Source organism: Notamacropus eugenii, chromosome 5 (assembly GCF_028372415.1).
Source record: "Notamacropus eugenii isolate mMacEug1 chromosome 5, mMacEug1.pri_v2, whole genome shotgun sequence".
NCBI lineage: Eukaryota > Metazoa > Chordata > Mammalia > Diprotodontia > Macropodidae > Notamacropus > Notamacropus eugenii.
Window position 1 is genome coordinate 449,887,048 of NC_092876.1, and position 18,665 is coordinate 449,905,712.

The window sequence follows — 18,665 nt, forward strand, 5'->3', positions numbered from 1 at the left end:
GCTGTTTGATAAACCCAAGGACCCCAGCTTCTAGGATAATAACTTACTGTTGGACAAAAATTGCTGGAAAAGCTATATAACATTGTGGCAGGAACTAGGCATAGACCAATGCCTGATACCATACACAAGATTAAAGTCCAAATGGGTACATGATCTAGGTATAAAGATTGATATTATAAATAAATTAATGAAGCAACGAATAGTGTATTTGGCAGATTTATGGAGAAGGGAAGAATTTGTGACTAAACAAGAGACAGAAAGCATTATGAAGTGCAAAATAGTAATTTAGATTACATTAAACTGTAAAGTTTTTGCACAAACAAACCCAATACAGTCAACATTAGGAAGAAAGCAGAAAACTGGGAAAGAATTTTTGCAACTAGTGTTTGTGAAAAAGGCCTCATTTCTAAAATTATAGAGAACTGAGTCAAAAGTACAAGAATACAAGTCATTCCCCAATAAATAAATGGTCAAAGGATATGAATAGGCTGTTTTCAGAGAAAGAAATTAAAGAAATCTATAGATATATGAAAAAATTCTCTAAATCACTGTTGATATCACATCATACCTACCAGATTGGCTATCATGCTAAAACACAAGGATGGTAAATGTTCGAGAAGATGTGGGAGAGTTGAAACACTAATTCATTTTTACTGGAACTATGGGCTGATCCGACCACTCTGGAGAGCAATTTGGAACTATGCCCAAGGTGCTACAAAATTTGCATAACGTTTGACCCAGCAATATCGCTTCTTTATCCCCAAGACACCATAAAAATGAGAATGGGTCCCGCACCTACAAAAACATTTATATCAGCACTCTTTGTAGTGGTCAAAAACTGGAAATCAAGTTGAGGCCCATCAATTGGGAAATGGCTGAATAAATTATGGTATATGAATGTAATGGAATACTATTTTGCTATGAGAAATGATGAACAGGAAGACTTCAGAGAAGCCTGGATAGACTTATATGAACTGATGCTGAGTGAAAGGAGCAGAACCAGGAGAATTTTGTACACAACAACAACCATAGTGTGGGAGGAACTTTTCTGGTAGACTTAGTACTTCATTACAATACAAAGGCTCAAAAAATTCCCAGTGGTCTCTTAAGGTAAAATGCCTTCCATATCCAGGAAAAGAACTATGGAATTCGATGGCAGAATGAACAAACACATCATTTTCTTTTGTATTATACTTTGGTTTGTTTTATGATTTCTCCCATTCCTTTTAAATCTTCCATCCAACATCACTAAGGTGAAAATGTATGTAATAGAAATGTATGTGTCGAACCTATATAAAGCTATATGCCCTATCAGGGAGGAAGTTAGGAGGTAGGGAGGAAGGAGGGAAGGGATGAGAAAAATCTAAGATATGTGGAAGTGATTGTAGAACACTGAAAACAAAATAATAATAACAATAATAATAATAATAAAAAGTGTGGTTGCATAGTGAGAGTCAAATTTAATTGATGAATAGTCTATATGACTCACTGTCATATCTGAGGTTTAAAAAAAAATGTGAAAATCCCCCATCCTATAAGTCAACTTGTATCAATTTTACTAGGGAACACAAGCAAGAGTTAAATCATTCAGTCAGGCAGGAATGACAATTTGGAAAGAATACTCATGCAATTGAATCATGGATCCATTTAAGTATTTACATGTGTGAATATGCTTGTGTAAGTGTAGGTGTATCCTCAACTGAAAGTGTATATGTGTGTATATATTTGTGTATGTCTATATGTATATGTGTATATGTATATAAGTGCATATACACATATATGCTAATGTGTATTTATAGACCTCTACTTATATATGTGTATATACACATACATACACACATATATAAATATACACACATATTTTAGTTGGTTTAATGAAGAAAGTACTTTTTTTTAGACCAAGAAAACAATTTGCAACATTCCAGGAACCTGGGCTTGGTTTTTATTCCTTTGAATAACACAACTTGATTGGTAACTAATTATTTATTTGAATTCCAATGACACATGAGAGTCACAGTGGAGAAAATTAATTAAAGGGACTGACTAATAAAAGTCAAAGAATATCTTGATTTAGTCTCAGATGCCAGTTTGATAACCATGAGTAAAGAAAAGTATACACATTGTACAGGATGAATATTGTGAAGTTACTAAACATAATAAACAGAATAAATCTTAAATATTTGAATAGATAAAAGCATATTTTTACTGAATTCATTTAATTGATTAGGAGCACTACAAATTTAAGTAAACATATAGCAAAAATTATGCCACTTTAACAACAGGTATTGACAATTATGAATCAAGAATCAATCTCTCTCTGTCTCTGTCTCTCTGTCTCTGTCTGTCTGTCTCTCTCTCTCTCACACACACACACACACGCACGCACACAAGCACACATGCACACAAATACGTGACACATAAAAATAATAGCACCTTATAATGTTTTCTAGCTTTTTGTTCTTTAAAGAGAAAAGAGTGAACAGAAAAAAAATGACCTTTAAGATCTCTACAATTCAATTATGTAATTCCCATGAGGCCAACAACGTTCATTTTAAAGTCTATACTTACTTGCATGTGTCTAGACATGCCATTTTGTGTCTTCTGCCCTTTTATCTCTTCCTGTTCACTTAGTTAAGAGGCTTTAGAGTTAACTGCAAGTGGGAATTCCAAACAATAGTCTGAAGCTGAGTTCTATTTTTCTAGCACGTTTCCACTAAAAGTGTCAACACCTATTATATCTACTGACTCATTAAGATCAATTCCTTTGAGAAGTTCTGGCCAATTTTGTCCCGTTTTCTAGAAAAGGAAAAGGAAAAGGGAAAGGGGAAAAGTCATATGGTTGTTCTATTAATTATATCATAGAGGCAAACTCCTGTTTCTTTTTCCTTCCATTACAGAGAGACACGTATACTAATATACTTATACAATATAGTGTTTCTTTTTCCTTTTAAAGGGCTTTAAGCAACATTATATTTTTGGCTTTAGGAAAGGATTTTTGCAGGACAGTAGAACTGAGAAGCAGATATTCTAATTCTGTTCTATCACTAATCAGTTTGTGAATCACATTTGCTCTCAGGCTTTTGTTCCTCTGCTTTCTTTATTGGACAAAGAGTTATTTATACTGAACCCTTCAATCTCACAATATTCTCTGAGCATTGCATGTTGCCGAAAAAAAAAAAGAAATAACTTGGAAAGCATAAGTTGAAGTGTAAAGTGATCTTAAGGACTTACTGTGATCTCTAATTCAAAAGATGATAAGACAGGACGGGGATGGAAGTGTAGGGGAAATATCAATTTTATAGTTATTGTACCACAAAAGAACATGAATTTGCTACCTATATGACAAATCACATATCTTTTACCTACCACCTCCTTTATGTCTAGAAAAACACAGAACCATAATGATACTCCTAAAATTTGTGAATAACTAATAAAAATAATAACATTTTACAATAACTTTGCCAGCTTCTCTCAGTATTGTATATTGAGACATTTTATCAGCCATGCTCATCCCAAATTCCTTCACCAAAAAGGAAAGCATTATGATTTCTAATTCCTAGTGATACAAAAGATGGGTATGTGTAAAATGCTTACTCAATACTAATATTCAGGCGTTATATTATGTTTTAGAAAGAGATCTGGATTCGGGAAATAAAAACTTGTATCTAGGTCCCAAATCTAAAGCTTTCTATGTGTCTCTGGGTTACTCATATTACTCTTGTGAGATATATTTTTCTTCTTTGTAAAATAAAGATTAGAATAATACTTCTATGACCTACCATACAGTATTACTATGGTTGTGTAGATGGGGGGGGGTATTTTTTAAACTTTTTCTGTTATACATGTGAACTAATATTATAGATGTGAACTAAAATGTGTTGATCTGATCATTTTCAATAGATAGTAGTTTTGCTTCACATTAAATTTGTTATGGCCTCATGCCATTTCATCTGTGTATGGTTAATCTTCCCACATTAGATTTTATGGTCTTCCAGAGCACAGGTGAATTAAAAGAAATTTGAAAAAATGTCGCATCACCTGATATATTATATTATACCTGTGCATCTGATCGTATATCATTGAATCATCATTTTAACTTTGAAAAGTTCCAGGAATGCCTCTGTCCTCCTCCTCCTCCTCCTCCTCCTCCTCCTCCTCCTCCTCCTCCTCCTCCTCCTCCTCTTCTTCTTCTTCTTCTTCTTCTTCTTCTTCTTCTTCTTCTTCTTCTTCTTCTTCTTCTTCCTCTTCTTCTTCTTCTTCGTCTTCCTCTTCTTCTTCTTCTTCCTCTTCTTCTTCTTCTTCTTCTTATTTCTCTTCTTCTTCTTCTTCTTATTTCTCTTCTTCTTCTTCTTCTTCTTCTTCTTCTTCCTTCTTTTTTCTTCTCTCTCTTTCCAGATAGAGATAGATTGAAATACCCATACACACATACATGCATAGATACATACATTCATACCTGCATACATACATATATCCAAGCATATTCTAACATTCAGGTTGTGTTTCATAAGTTTACAGCATATTTTATTTGATCTTTACACAATCAATTATGTAAAAGCTACAGTAATTATTAGATGAGAAATTAGTGACCAATAGACTTGCTCAGTGAATCAGAGCTGCTAAAAGTCTCAGGTTATATTTGAACTCAGGTTTCCTGGTTCCAAATCTACCTTGGACTGCACCATGCTGTGCTTTCTATCTATTTGTAGTACCATGATTTTAAATCTTAGAAAGATCACTGGGGTCCCACCCTTGCATTTTACAGATAAGAAAGCCAAGACACAGGAAAGCCAAGTAACTTATCCAGGATCACAGAGCAAGTGTCTGAGGCTACATTTTAACCCCTATCTTCCTGACTTCTGGTCCAGCTCATTATTCATTACTCTTTTCTGATTCTATTTAATTCATGTTTATTTTCATTTAAGAAAAGCTTACAATGAAAACTGATGTTAATACCTAGGGTTTAGAGAAAGGATAGCATGCACTAGGAACAACAAAGGGGTTTGTGATACCGAATTATAGGGCATGTGATGGGGGAGTAAGGTATAACCTCTGTTTTGCTGCTATATCCCCTACTTCATCCCCAGGTCACATTAGCTTTTCTGATTGTAGCATCTCACTGTGAATTCATAATAAGTTTACATTCCACTAAAACCAGGTCTTCTGTCCATAGAGTGTGCCAAACTTACACATTCTCTTCTGACAGGGCTACAAAATTTCCTATGCCTTTCCTGGTGTCCAGGAAACATCGTAGGTTACATTTTGTTGCCTATTCTGACTTGTTTTGTTTTGAAACCGTCATGTGATTTCAGCATTACAGAGAATAACCAGAAAACTTCATCTACCAATGCAGATCGGAAACTAATATTAGAAGCAACTAGGTAGGAAAAGGAATAGAGGGGTGGACCTGGAGTCAAGAGGATATGATTGTAAATTCGGTCTCAGATTTTTACTAGCCATGGGCAAACCAATTAACCTCAGCCTAAACCTGTATTTTTAAGGTATAATAGGGATAACAATAGCATCTACTTCGCAGGGTTGTTATAAAGATGAAATGATGTGATATTTGCAATGTCTTTAACACATGTGTTTAATAAATACTTTTTTCTTCCTTCCTTCTCTCTTTCTTTCCTTCCTCCTTCCCTTGTTACTTAGGGAGTTATCTGGTGAACAGGGAAGTTAAGCCACTTGCTGAGCATCATATAGTGTCAAAGTCTAAGACTTGAACCTTAATATCCCTTAAGGTCATGCAGCAACTGGGAGGTTTTATTATTTCATTCTAATTTATAGTATATTATTAAGTTTGCCTTTAAAAATACTATAAATAGTTATGCCTTTTTACTATGAACAGTTTAGTAAAGGATATACAGTGAACTAGGGGCAAGGAAATGCATGACAAGTCAGAAAGAATAGAGAACAAGTGACTAGTACTGTTGTGAAGAGAGGAAAACTGATGACAAGCTCAAAACTTGTACCAAATTATATTTACTCTTCGCATGCCCTATCATCTTTCTCCTCTCATCCTGCTACTAAGAAGAGGTACATGATATCAATTTACTTCATGGTGCAATGAAAAGAGAACTGAATTTCAAGCATAGTGGACTAAAATTCAAATCATGGTTTCACCACTTGCTTCCTGTGTGAATTTATGCAACTCATATCCACTTATTTCTGAGTTTGTTTTTTTTTTTTTTTTTTTTTGTGGAGGATGGGGATTTAGATGAGATGGCGTTCTTAGGCTCCTTCTACCTTCAGATTGAAAATATTGTGCTCAATGGCAACGATTCAGTGCTTCAGACAGAAAGAAAAATATTAAAGGACAGTTTCTTCAAAATGCTGAGAGTTATTAAAATTTATAGGAAAACAAAATATCTCAAGTAATGATCTTACAGATTCCATCATCCCATATAATAACAATTAGAGGGGGAAAAAGGCATATCATGTTTTTAAAAATATAGTAAGAAATAAGGGTTGAATTAAACATTAAAATTTGTTCATTGAGTTTACTATATTTTTAATGACTTAAAGTATTTTGAAAATTAAATATTTCCATTTTCCAGTCAATTTAAAATTATATTATCATTTTTTTATATTTAAAATAACATCATCAGTATTATTTTATAGCTGTCTTCTTAAAAATCTTATCACCACAATTTATAGATTTATGAATGAAATGTTCTTGTATACTCATTTAGTCATGTCCAACTCTCCAAAAAACTGGAGTACTTTGTCCTTTTCTTCTCCAGCTCATTTTACTCCTGAGGAAACTGAGGCAAACAGGGTTAAGTGACTTGCCTAAGGTCACACATCTAGTAAAGTGTCTAAGACTGAATTTGAACTCAGGTCTTCCTGACTGCAGGCACAGCACTGTAACCACTGCACTACCTACCTGCATGAAATAAAATGTGGTATCTTAAAACTGGAGCATAAAAACAGAAATGGAATTTTGTTTCCCTGCTTTAAATTCTATGTGTTCTTTTGGTTGTCCATGGGTTCCACAAAATTTTTTTTTGAACACCTGGAAGTGATGTGAGAGCATGAACTGGACTAAAACCCTTAAGAGGACAGCCATGTATGAAAATGAATTTTTCAGTCATTTTCACTATACGTTACTTCAAATAACTTTTTAGACTACATGTGCACTTGGTCTTAATTCCTTTCACTTATATGGAAGGGAAAAGACCAGCAGACAAAAATGTGTACATTTTGTATACTAGTGCCAAGGAGAAAAATTGTTCCTGATCTTCTAGTTAGAAATTCTCCCAGATCTTTGTCTCAGAATGAAAATGGCCACAGGCAATGCACACTATAAAGTTGCCAAGTCAGTTGTCTTGGCTTATTGTATGAAATGATTAAACTGGAGGTGAAGTGGGAAGTAATTTGATGAGGCATTTTATATAACAGACACCATTGGAAGGCATCGTTATCCTTTCTGTCCTTAAAGGACAAATAGAAATTTAAGTTACTCTAAGAAATAAATTAAGATGAATATCAAAGTTGCATCATGAATCTGTTTTTTAACAAAATGATTTCTATTGCCTGAATTAGTTTCTTTTTACATTTTTCAAAATTTTTCTTTAAAGGTCAGGATTAACTGATTCATGAATGTCTGCTGAGAACCACCTACTGCATGTTCCTCTTATAGTAAATAGACACAGTTTGTAGACTGGTAATTATTTTGACTCTTAGGCAGTCTGCCAAGATCCTCATGTCTCACTCTGTACATAGTTCCTGAGATAGGGTTAGTTTCTCACTGTCTATTATTTTAAAGACATCCTGAGTTTAATTAACCTTGACTGAGCAGAGACAACTCCAAGAAACATCTGATCTCTAGAGACTGAAAGACTTTTTTGTGAGAAATGTCTTTTGCAGAGTAGTGGCCTGGTCCTACTAGTTTAATAACAACAACAACAAGAAAAATAAAGCCTGCCCTGGGATCAATGAAGTGGGTTAATTGTGGTTAATGGAATGCATGGCTCATCTTTTTGAACCAATCCTGAGGTTGTCAGACAGAAAACTGTTTTATTCTGAGATGTCCAGAAAAAAAATAATAATAATTGTAGAAACAGTGGAGACAGTTATACTTAAAGTCAGGCAGGATTTATAAAATGCCAAAAAATTTGAGTCAATAACACTGAAGAATAGCATAACAGAGTAAACACAATAAATTCTAGCTAGAAACAGCAATGAATATTGTACCAAAATGATACTTACAGTAACAAGGGTCATTCAAAATTATAATATGAACTAAAAATTGAATTGCAAGTTATCATGATGTTCTGCAAATGGAATCAGAGAATTCAAAAGATTTTTTTCCGGTGAAATCTACACCAAAATTAAATCTTGCCTATGGCATTCCCATTTGGTTACTGACATAGGAAGCATATACACAGTTTGTAGACTGGTAATCATTTTGACTCTTAGGCAATCTGCCAAGATCCTCATGTCTCACTCTCTGCATAGTTCCTTAGATAGGGTTAGTTTTTCACTGTCTATTATTGTAAAGACATTCTGAGTTTAATTAACCTTGACTGAGCAGAGGCAACTCCAAGAAACATCTGATCTCTAACTACTGAAAGACTTTTTTTCTGAGAAATGTCTTTTGCAGAGTATTTATTGAGGGTCAGGGAGAAAAAGTAACTTGACCTAGGTCATAGAGATAGCTAAGTGGAAGAAAGAGTGGAGGGAGTTCAAGGACAAGTGTTATATAATTAACCTGGATTGTGATGTATGTAACTCACATTTATATGACTTTTTAAGGTTTAAATGAAAGAGAATAATAGGAAATAAGACTTTAATATTTAGCCTCAGAATGTGGAGGACCTTCAATGGCAAGACCAGAAATACTGGTTTAATTTGAAAGACAAGAGAAAACCTTTGAAACCTTTTAAACAGAATTGAAGATTCCTTTCTCTATGCAACCCAGAAAAATCTTTCAACTTTTGTTCTGCAAGATATATTTCATGATATTTTTCTAGTTTTATAAATAAGTTCTTTCATACTTTGATTCATACTGCACTTACATATTGAATTAATTGATAAATTAATTACATATTAAATTAAATTAATTAGTGTAATATTGCCATTTTTATTACATTTGCTTGACCTAACTATGATATTTCTCCAATTGTTTAGATATGCCTTGATTTATGTGGAAAGTAATTTGTACTTGGTTTCATAAGTTTCCAAATATCTTGACAATTAAACCCTCACATATTCTATACTTTCTGTAGTTATTTTCAATGGAATTTAGGAATGATACTTAAAAGGAAGCATAATTGTACATTTAGACACCAAATATGGCAACATTCTTCCTACACTGGAAGATAAAGAGAACTATAGATTCATATATTTCATTATATCTTTCTGTTTCTCTGTGATTCTATATGTTTATTACTTTATAATGTATGAACAAGCCATGGGTGTGGAACTAAGTACCAGGTTTATGGCAATTTACCAGTAGTGAAAATGATAAAAAACATTTTCAAGCTTTTTGTTCAAAAACACATCGACAATTAGTAATATCCCTGTAGTATTTGTGCTTCTTCTGATGATATTTTATTTCTCATTGATTGATTTTTTCATGTTTATTTTTTTTTGGAGTATGCATGGAGTGCATGCTTTATATAAAGTAGATCAGTTGTGTTGTTGTTGTGTTTGTCCTTTGTTCTCTAAGAGAACCATAACATCAGGGAAATGAAAAGGTGACTTGCAGGTGACTTTGATTTGAGTGACAGAAGGCTGATCAAGGTCACCAGTCTCAGTTTCTCCTCCAGAGCCATCTGGATCCAGTGGCCAGATATTCATCAGGACTACTGGAGATGGCCCATGATACAATGGAAGACTCTGGCTCTTTTAGACTAAAGTGTTTTCACGTTCTCACTTTGAGTGAGGTAATGCACATTCAGTGGATAGGACTCTTTAAGAAGTGAGTCAAGGGATGAACAATTTGATAAAACAAAAATTTAAAAATCAAAGTGGGAGGGGAATATCCCCCAGGACTGCTGGCCAAAAGAGAAATAGTTACTATTTACATTAACTTTGATTCAGGAGCCCCCATTCTCCACCCCCCCAAAAAGTAAAAGAACCAGTGAATTAGGATATTACTGGTCAATGTAAGCCCTATGACTTTCAACTTTTGGTAGTAGATATGTGATGACTTTTCATAAATTAGATCTATAAAAGAGCAGGAGGTAACAGAGTACATTGAAAGGAATACATGTTCCCCTGTGGAATATTTTTGTCAATAATTAGAGATATTTTCTGGCCCTATTTATTTTTAGTTTTGCAAAGAATCTCAAGTTTCAGTGATGCTCCTAAATATAGTTGTTATTTTATTCATTAGTCCAAAAAGTGTGCATATTTCTCTTTCTCATTTGATACAATATACATTTTTATTACAATGGAATTTTTAATTGATCAGAAATTTTCCATTCTCTTTTATTATTTATTTTCTTTCATACTTCATAAACCTTTAAAAAGCATATTTAGTTGAATTTAAATTGTTTATTTAGTAGTTTGAATCTATTTGACAACTCCTATTGCTATAGTATTCTGCATTTTGTTTCACTTATTGAATTGGCCTTCTTTTGTTTTCAGTATTAATTTTTAATTTGGAAATACACATTTGAAATTTTCACTTTGTGCATCAGCTACATACTGATGTGACCTTTTAATCCTGTGATTCATTTTTATGCTTAGCATTTTATTTTTCCTCAGTTATATATAGAAACAATTTTTAACATTCCTTTTAAAAAAGTTGTTTCAAATTCTTTCCCTCCCCACTGGGTCTCCTTATTAAGGCAATCAATACAGCACAGGTCACATATATGTAGTCATGAAAAAGATCTCCATAACCAGTCATGTGTGAAATAAAACATAGATCAAAAAGAAAAATAACTCAAGAAGGATAAAGAAAATAAAAAAAAATATATACACACTTCCATTTGTATTCATACATCATGAGTTCTTTTTCTGGGAGTGAATAGAATTTTTCCTCATAAGTCGTCTGGAGGTGTCTTGGATTACTGAAGTGCTGAGAATTGTTAAGTCATTCACAACTGATCATCTTACATCATCTTTCCGTTACTTTTTACACAGCACATTTCATTTTGCATCTGTTCATGTAAGTCTTTCCAAGTTCTTTTTTTTATTATTTTTGAGAGCATCCTGCTCATCATTTCTTGTAGGACAATAGTACTCTATCATAACTACATAAACTAAATTTATTAAATAATTCCCCAAATGATGGGGAGCCCCTAAATTTCTAATTAATTTTAATGTAGAGCTGCTACAAATATTTTCATACATATAGGTCCTTTTCTGTTCCTTCTAAAATCTCTTTTGGGATGCAGTCATAGTAGTAACATTGCTAGGTCAAAATGTATACCTAATTTTATAGCCCTTTGGGTATAGTTCCAAATTGCTCTATAGAATGATTTAATCAGTTCACAACTCCACCAACAGTACATTAAATTCTCATTTTCCCCACATCCCCTCCAATATTTCTCATTTTCTTTTTCTGTTTTATTAGCTAGTCTAATAAATATGAGGTGGTACCTCAGAATTATTTTTTATCACCCTTAAAAAGTGTTTATTTCCAGACAGTTTCCAATCTACGTGACATTAACACTCATTCTTAAATTTTGGTTACCAAACCTACCAATTAATGTGATCATCATAAGGTAGGACTTTGTGGTTTAATTTTTTTAATTAATTAATTAATTAATTAATTTTTTGATGTTCTACAATCACTACCAAACTCAATTGTAGAACATTAAAAAAAAAATTAATTAATTAAATTTTTACCCCCCACCTTCCAGGTCCTTCCAGGCCTCTCTGAAGTCCTCTTGTTCATCATTTCTTATGGCGCAATAGTACTCCATTACATTCATATTCCACAACTTATTCAGTCATTCCCCAATTGATGGGCATCCCCTTGATTTCTAGTTTTTGGCAACTACAAAAAGTGCTGCTATAAATATTTTTGTACATGTGGGATCCTTTCCCAGTTTTATGATCTCTTGAGGGTGCAGTCCTAGTAGCGATATTGCCGGTTAGAATTATTTTAATTTGCATTTATTCAGTGAATAGAGAGTTAGAATACTTTTTAAAAAATGGCTATTGATAGTTTTGATTACTTCATCTGAAAACTGTTCGTAATTTTTATCTTTTATCAATTGAGGAATGGCTCATTTTATAAATTTGAATCTGTTTTCTACATAGTGAGAAAACTGAGGACTTTATGACAAAAACTTGCTTTACACTTTTTCTTTCCAAGTTACTATTGCTAACCGTATTTCATTTCCTTCTATTTCCCCTCCCCTTTTATTCTGTTCTCTTTTCACTCTGTCCATCCTCAAAAGTATTTTGCTTCTTACTACCCCCTCACCCCAATATGTCCTCCCTTCTATCACCACCATCCCCTTCTTCTGTCTTCTTGCCTTCTGTTTTTCCTTTAGAGTAAGATAGATTTCTCTACCAAATTGAATATGTATGTTATTCCCTCTTTGAGCCAATTCTGATGAGAATGAGGTTCACTCACTCTCTCTCAACTGTCCTCTTTCCCCTCCATTGTAAAAAATATTTTTCCTCATTCATGTGAGATAGTTTACTCCATTCTACCCCTCTTTTTCCATTTCTAGCTGTATATTATTCTCTTACCTCATCATTTTACTTTTTAGATATCATTTCTTAATATTCAGCACATATCTGTACTCTCTGTCTATGTGTACTTCTTGTAACTGCCCTAATAATGAGAAAGTTCTTATTAGTTACAAGTATCATCTCCTCATGTAAGAATGTAAGTAATTTAACCTTATTAAGTTTCTTATGACTTCCTTTTACTATTTACCATTACATGCTTCTCCTGAATTTTGTATTTGAAATTCATATTTTCTATTCAGCTCTGCTCTTTTTGCCAAGAATATTTGAAAGTCTTCTATTTCATTAAATGTCCATTTCCCCTCCTTACTGTTCAGGTGACTATTGGTTGTAGTCCTTGCTCCTTTGCCCTATGGAATATCATATCCCAAGTTCTCTGACCCTTTAATGAAGGGGCAGCTAAGTCTTGTGATATTCTGACTGTGGCTCCAGAGTGCTTGAATTACTTTCTTATAGCTGCTTATAATATTCTCACTTTGATCTGGGAAGTCTGGAATTTGGCTATAATATTCCTGGGAGTTTTCATCAAGGGATCTCTTTACAGAGAGATTGGTGGATTCTTTAAGTTTCTTCTTTTTTTTCTTTTTTCTGCTTCTAGACAACCAGGGCAGGTTTCCTTGATAATGTCTTGAAAGGTAATGTTTAGGCTCGTTCTTTGATCATTACTTTCAGTTAGTCTAATAATTTTTTAAGTTTTCTGACCTGGATGTTTTCCAGATAAGTAGTTGTTTTTATTTCTTTTCTTTTCTCGAATGAGATGTTTCACTTTGTCTTCTATTTCTTTTTATTTTTGCTTTTCTTTTACTGTTCCTTGATTTCTCACAAAGTCAGTAGCTTTCTTTTGCTCAACTGAAATCTTTAAGAAGGTTTTTTTTTTCTTTCTTCAGTGATATTTTGTACTTTCTTTTTCGTTTGTCCAGTTCTGTTATTTAAATAATTCTTTTCCTCAACGACTTGTACTTCTTTGATCATTTAGCCTAGTCTGTTCTTTAAGGTATTATTTTCTTCAGCTTTTTTTTGTATCTCCTTTACCAAGCTGTTGACTTTTTTCATGATTTTATGGCATCACTCTCATTTCTGTTTCCATTTTTTTCTATACCTCCCATTTTACTTTGAGAATTCTTTTTGAGCTGTTTCACGACCAGAGGCCTATTCGTATATTTTTTCTTGGAGGCTCTCAATGTAAGATTTTGACTTTGTTTTCTTTTCTGAGTATGTCTTTTGATTTTCCTTGTCACCAAACTTTCTATGCTCAGAATTTATTTATGTTGTTGTCTCATTTCTACACCATATTACTTTACTTTTAAATTTTTGTTAAAATGAGGCTCTGTTTCTACGTGTTGGGGTTACTCTCCCAAGTTTCAGGGTTTTGTGTACCTGTTTTCAAACACAATTCTAGATGCTAATTATCTAGATACTACAGCTGTTTTCAGAGATATTTCTAGATACTGTAAGTTTTTAGTGTTTCCAAGATGATATGATCTAAGGCGACAAACTTTTGCTTTGGGATCAATGCCCTTCAGATATATCTAATTTAAAGTCCTGTGTGTTTGTGTGAGTGTGCTTGCATGTGTGTTCATGTGCATGTGTGTATATATAGGACATATGTAAATATATGCATATGTTTGCATATATACACACATACATTCATTCACATATCCCTAATCCATACATATGCATATATGCATTCACATATGAGTGAATATGTGTGGATTTATATACATGTGGATTTATATACATATGTATATAGACACATCTGAGTAAATGCACATGCATGGGTACATACATACATGTGATTGAGGACTGTCCATATCTAATTTGTGTGTGTATGTATGGTCTAAAATAGACATCAATATCCAGATTTTTTTGTTTTAATTTCAATATACAAATCAATTCCTCAAAGAGGTACAATTAGATTTACGTTGGAGAATCTTTTTAAAAAGTATTTAATTTGAATTAATACTTTTTGTGGTTCTGAGTGGTAATACGACTAATTGACAGCCTGGCATAAACAACTGATTGCTTCACTTGCAATCTTGAACACTTGGGTTTGAATCTTGTATTGGACAGCTACTAAACATATGCTACTAAACATAAGTCACCTAACTTGACTAGGTCTCAGGTCCCTCAATAGAAAAAAAATGACTTGGTGACTGCTAAGGTCCCTTTTATATGTAACTCTATTTACTTCTAAGGTTCTATTTACATCTATATCAATGAACCTATGATGACACAGCTAGGGTATGTCACATGAAAAACATATTAAAATAGATGTTGCTAGGACTGGGGCTATTATTCTACTTATCTTGTTCTATATCTTGAAAGTTTAAAAAGAAAGCAAAGTGCTCTTTACTCATTATATTGCATGCAACAAGAAAAAGTTTTCAAATAATTTCCTCTGTGTGCATATAAAACTTTGCAGTGAACAAACTTGTCAATCATATTTTCCTTGTTTGATGAAATAATTTAGTTAACTTTCACAGTAATTACATTAGTTATAGACAAATAAGTGCATGAGAATCAGTATGATATAATGACTAAAGAGTCGAATTTAAAACCAGGAAGAGTTGAATTCAAATATCTGATACATAACTTCTCTGTGACCCTGGACAAAGAATTCCCTAAAAACTACAGATAAAAAAATGAACAAACAGAAAATCTTGCTAAATAACATCATCAAAACAGACATATTCTATATCTTTCTGTCTTTGTCTCTGTCTCTGTCTCTCTCTGTGTCTGTCTGTCTGTCTGTCTGTCTGTCTGTCTGTCTCTCTCTCTCTCTCTCTCTCTCTCTCTCTCTCTCTCTCTCTCTCTCTCTCTCTCTCCAGCAGGTGCCGGATCAGAGGCCCTGCAGTTGATAGAAAAGAAAGAGATAACAACAGTGGAGACTAGGTGAGCCTGTGCTGTACGTATATATCTGGTTTATTGATCTGAGAGTCAAGTTTATATAATCTCTCAAGAAAGCAAGGTTATTCCCATAAGAACATTTTTAATTTACATCTTTTACTTCCATATCTTAGTTCTTTCTGGGTAACAACATCGGGGTACACAATCAGGGCCAGGACGATCTCAACTTTCCTTATCAGGAATGAAATGATGCACCAATCCTGAGAACGTCAGTCTTTATGCTAGTACAAGTCTCAAGTACCTCACATTCTGGACTCCATCAGTACTGGTCCTCTACACTCGGTCTCCCGGGTGAGGTATTTATAAACAAGTTTTGGGTTTGTGGCATCCCTACTTACTGTTTGTCTTATGACCCAAACTTCTTTTGGTATCCAATATAATTTTTTTTTCTCTCTTGAACAAAAGCTCTCAAAGATAAAAGAAATTGAAAACTATCTAGTACTGGTACAGACTTAGTCATCAAGATACTTTTTTGATTTATTTTTGGATTGATATATGACAGCAAACATTTCCTACAAAACATTTCTCTAATCTTAGATACGGTTGAAAGAATTAATAAGGTGCTTGTGTGTGCGTGCATGCATTTCTGTGTGTGTGTGTGTGTGTGTGTGTGTGAACAAGAAGAGGGATTAACAAAATGGACCTGATTTCTCCATGTGAGGTACATTTGACCCTTGGTCTTTAGAGGATACTATAAGAAAAAGGGAACAAAGAAACAAACTAGTATTTATAAAAATAATAATAGATTTTTTCAACCACAATAATCAATATAAAATTTGAATAAAAACATAAATAAGTATTCCTTAAATATACACATAAATGTCCCTCATGGCATAAATAAATAATTCATGGAATTTAGAAATAACTTTTTTATATGGGCACTGTGATTCACAAATTACTACTCCCAAAATAATTATTTTAGTGAAAGAAGGTACATTTCTTTTTTTTTTTTATGGAAAAGAACACGTTTTTGTTTGCAGTCTCTGGCTCAGCCATACTGTTGGCTGATATGAGAATGGAGTTTATATTTAAGTTTCTTTTTCTTTACTCTCTTCTCACTTCTTAGCACTAATTAGTGCTTATCATTATCATCATCAACACCATCTAAAAGAGTATTTTTTACAGTGTTACTTGTACACAATATTGTACAAGATGTTGGAGACTTTTTCTTTCTTTATAGAAGTATTTGGAAGAATTATAAGCTTAATGACAAATGTTCCTTCATTCCGTGAACAGTCTTCCAGTCTTCCCTTTCTCCTTATTTATAGATTTGATTCTTGACACCCTTCTTAAGGGCACCTTCACCTTTGTAGTAGGAATGTCTTGGTATGTTGCCTCCCCCGCCCTCCCCTGCCTCCTGCCCCAGACACTATATTCTGGAGCCTTTTTCACTTGACATTTGGGAAATCTGCTAATAACGCAGTAATAGCCAACTCCTCAAAATAACCCTGAAGACTCTAGAGACTAATTCATACTGTCATAAATCTCCTCTGGCATTCAGTACAGAGCAGCAGTTCACCCTTTGATCCCAACTAGTGACTAACAATCTCTCCAAGCAAAATTAAACCTTCCCCCAAGAAAGGCCAAAACTCTGGAATTCCCATGGCACCTTTCAGCTGGCTCATTATAGAATGAAATTGACACCTAAGCAGTAGGCACATTGCCTCCAGTATGGTACTATAATTAATGTAGTTGTTGCTGTACAGAAGACTTCCTACTATTTTAGCTATACAATAAAGAACTTCAGCATTAGTGCAAAACATTTTTTTCTTCTATTAATATATTTAAATTCTATAAATATATAAGTGCATCTGTATCAATATCACTACGTGCATAATAATTTAAGGGATGTTTTTCAAAGACAAAGTTTGTCTTCAACTTAAAATAGTTTCAAAGGTACCTCATAATAAGCATAGATCATTAGATCATCACTGGAGACTCATTTTTTTTTTACTTCAACAAATAAAATTTGATATTTGGGTCTAAATAAAATTACATTTTCATTAGAACATCATTTAAAAAAATAATTAAATATCTTGATAATCTTCTTTAAAGAACGCAAATCTGGAACTGCAACATTTCATTAAATTTGTTTGTCCATCGATTTGCTCTGAGGATGGCTAAATGCTTAAACATAATCTTAGAAGGAAATATATATGTATATATATATATATATTCATATACATGTGTTCTTAGAAATTCATTTTATTTCTGCTGAATCTCTATTCTTTACTTCAATGTGATGCAAAATGCATAAAAATTCAACACATTGCCTGAACATTTTCTTTCCTATCACACTAATCTCTGTACATTTTGCCTGTTGCATTAAATTTTTAATTGATGATAAAACATTTTGAAAATTGTTAATTTATTTGGTAATTGAATGCTTGGAAAAATTAGTTCAATAAATGAACTCTAAAAATGCTGCATTAAGTGGTTTTTTTGGATGTTGAAAAGTCTATTGCCAGTAAAGATGTCCGTTTTAAAATTTAATACTTTCTACCTTTTTTTCAAAGTGGAATGAAAGAAGTCACTAAGTAGAATTCCTGATATTATGAAAATAATTAACCTTACCAATTTAAAATCATCATGTTTAGCTATGAAGCAGAAAAGGTCTAGTAAAAGATGGTATTTTATTATTCTATGTAATTTTGTTAAATAGTAAATATATTTTTTGGTGAACTTCCATTTTAGAAATAAAAACAGCAAGCAGGTGCAAGTAGGGCTGAGAAGCGGAGGCAGCACGGAGCGGAGGAGGCAGCAGCTGGAGTCGGAGTGGGGACCAGGAGGGCACCATGGCTGGTACCATCACCATCACCATCGAGGCGGTGAAGCACAAGATTCAGGTTGTGCAGCAACAAGCCGATGATGCCAGGGAGAGGGTCTAGAGTCTCCAGCGGGAGGGGGAGGGGGAGGGGGAGAAGCAGGACCGGAAACAGGCTGAGGCTGAGGTGGCTTCCTTGAAACTTTGGATCCTGCTGGTTGAGGAGGCGCTGAACGGTGCTCAAGAGCTCCTGGCAATCTCTCTTCAGAAGCTAGAGGAGGCAGAGAAGGCTGCTGATGACAATGAGAGAGGTATGAAGGTCATTGAAAACTGG

At 33.6% G+C, this 18,665-nt stretch overlaps 1 pseudogene; it reads right to left on the minus strand.

Moving 5' to 3' along the window:
* LOC140508052 (ADP-ribose glycohydrolase MACROD1 pseudogene) overlaps positions 1–18,388 on the minus strand; it is a 37,842-nt pseudogene extending 19,454 nt beyond the window's left edge.
* Between the last annotated feature and the right edge of the window lie 277 nt (positions 18,389–18,665).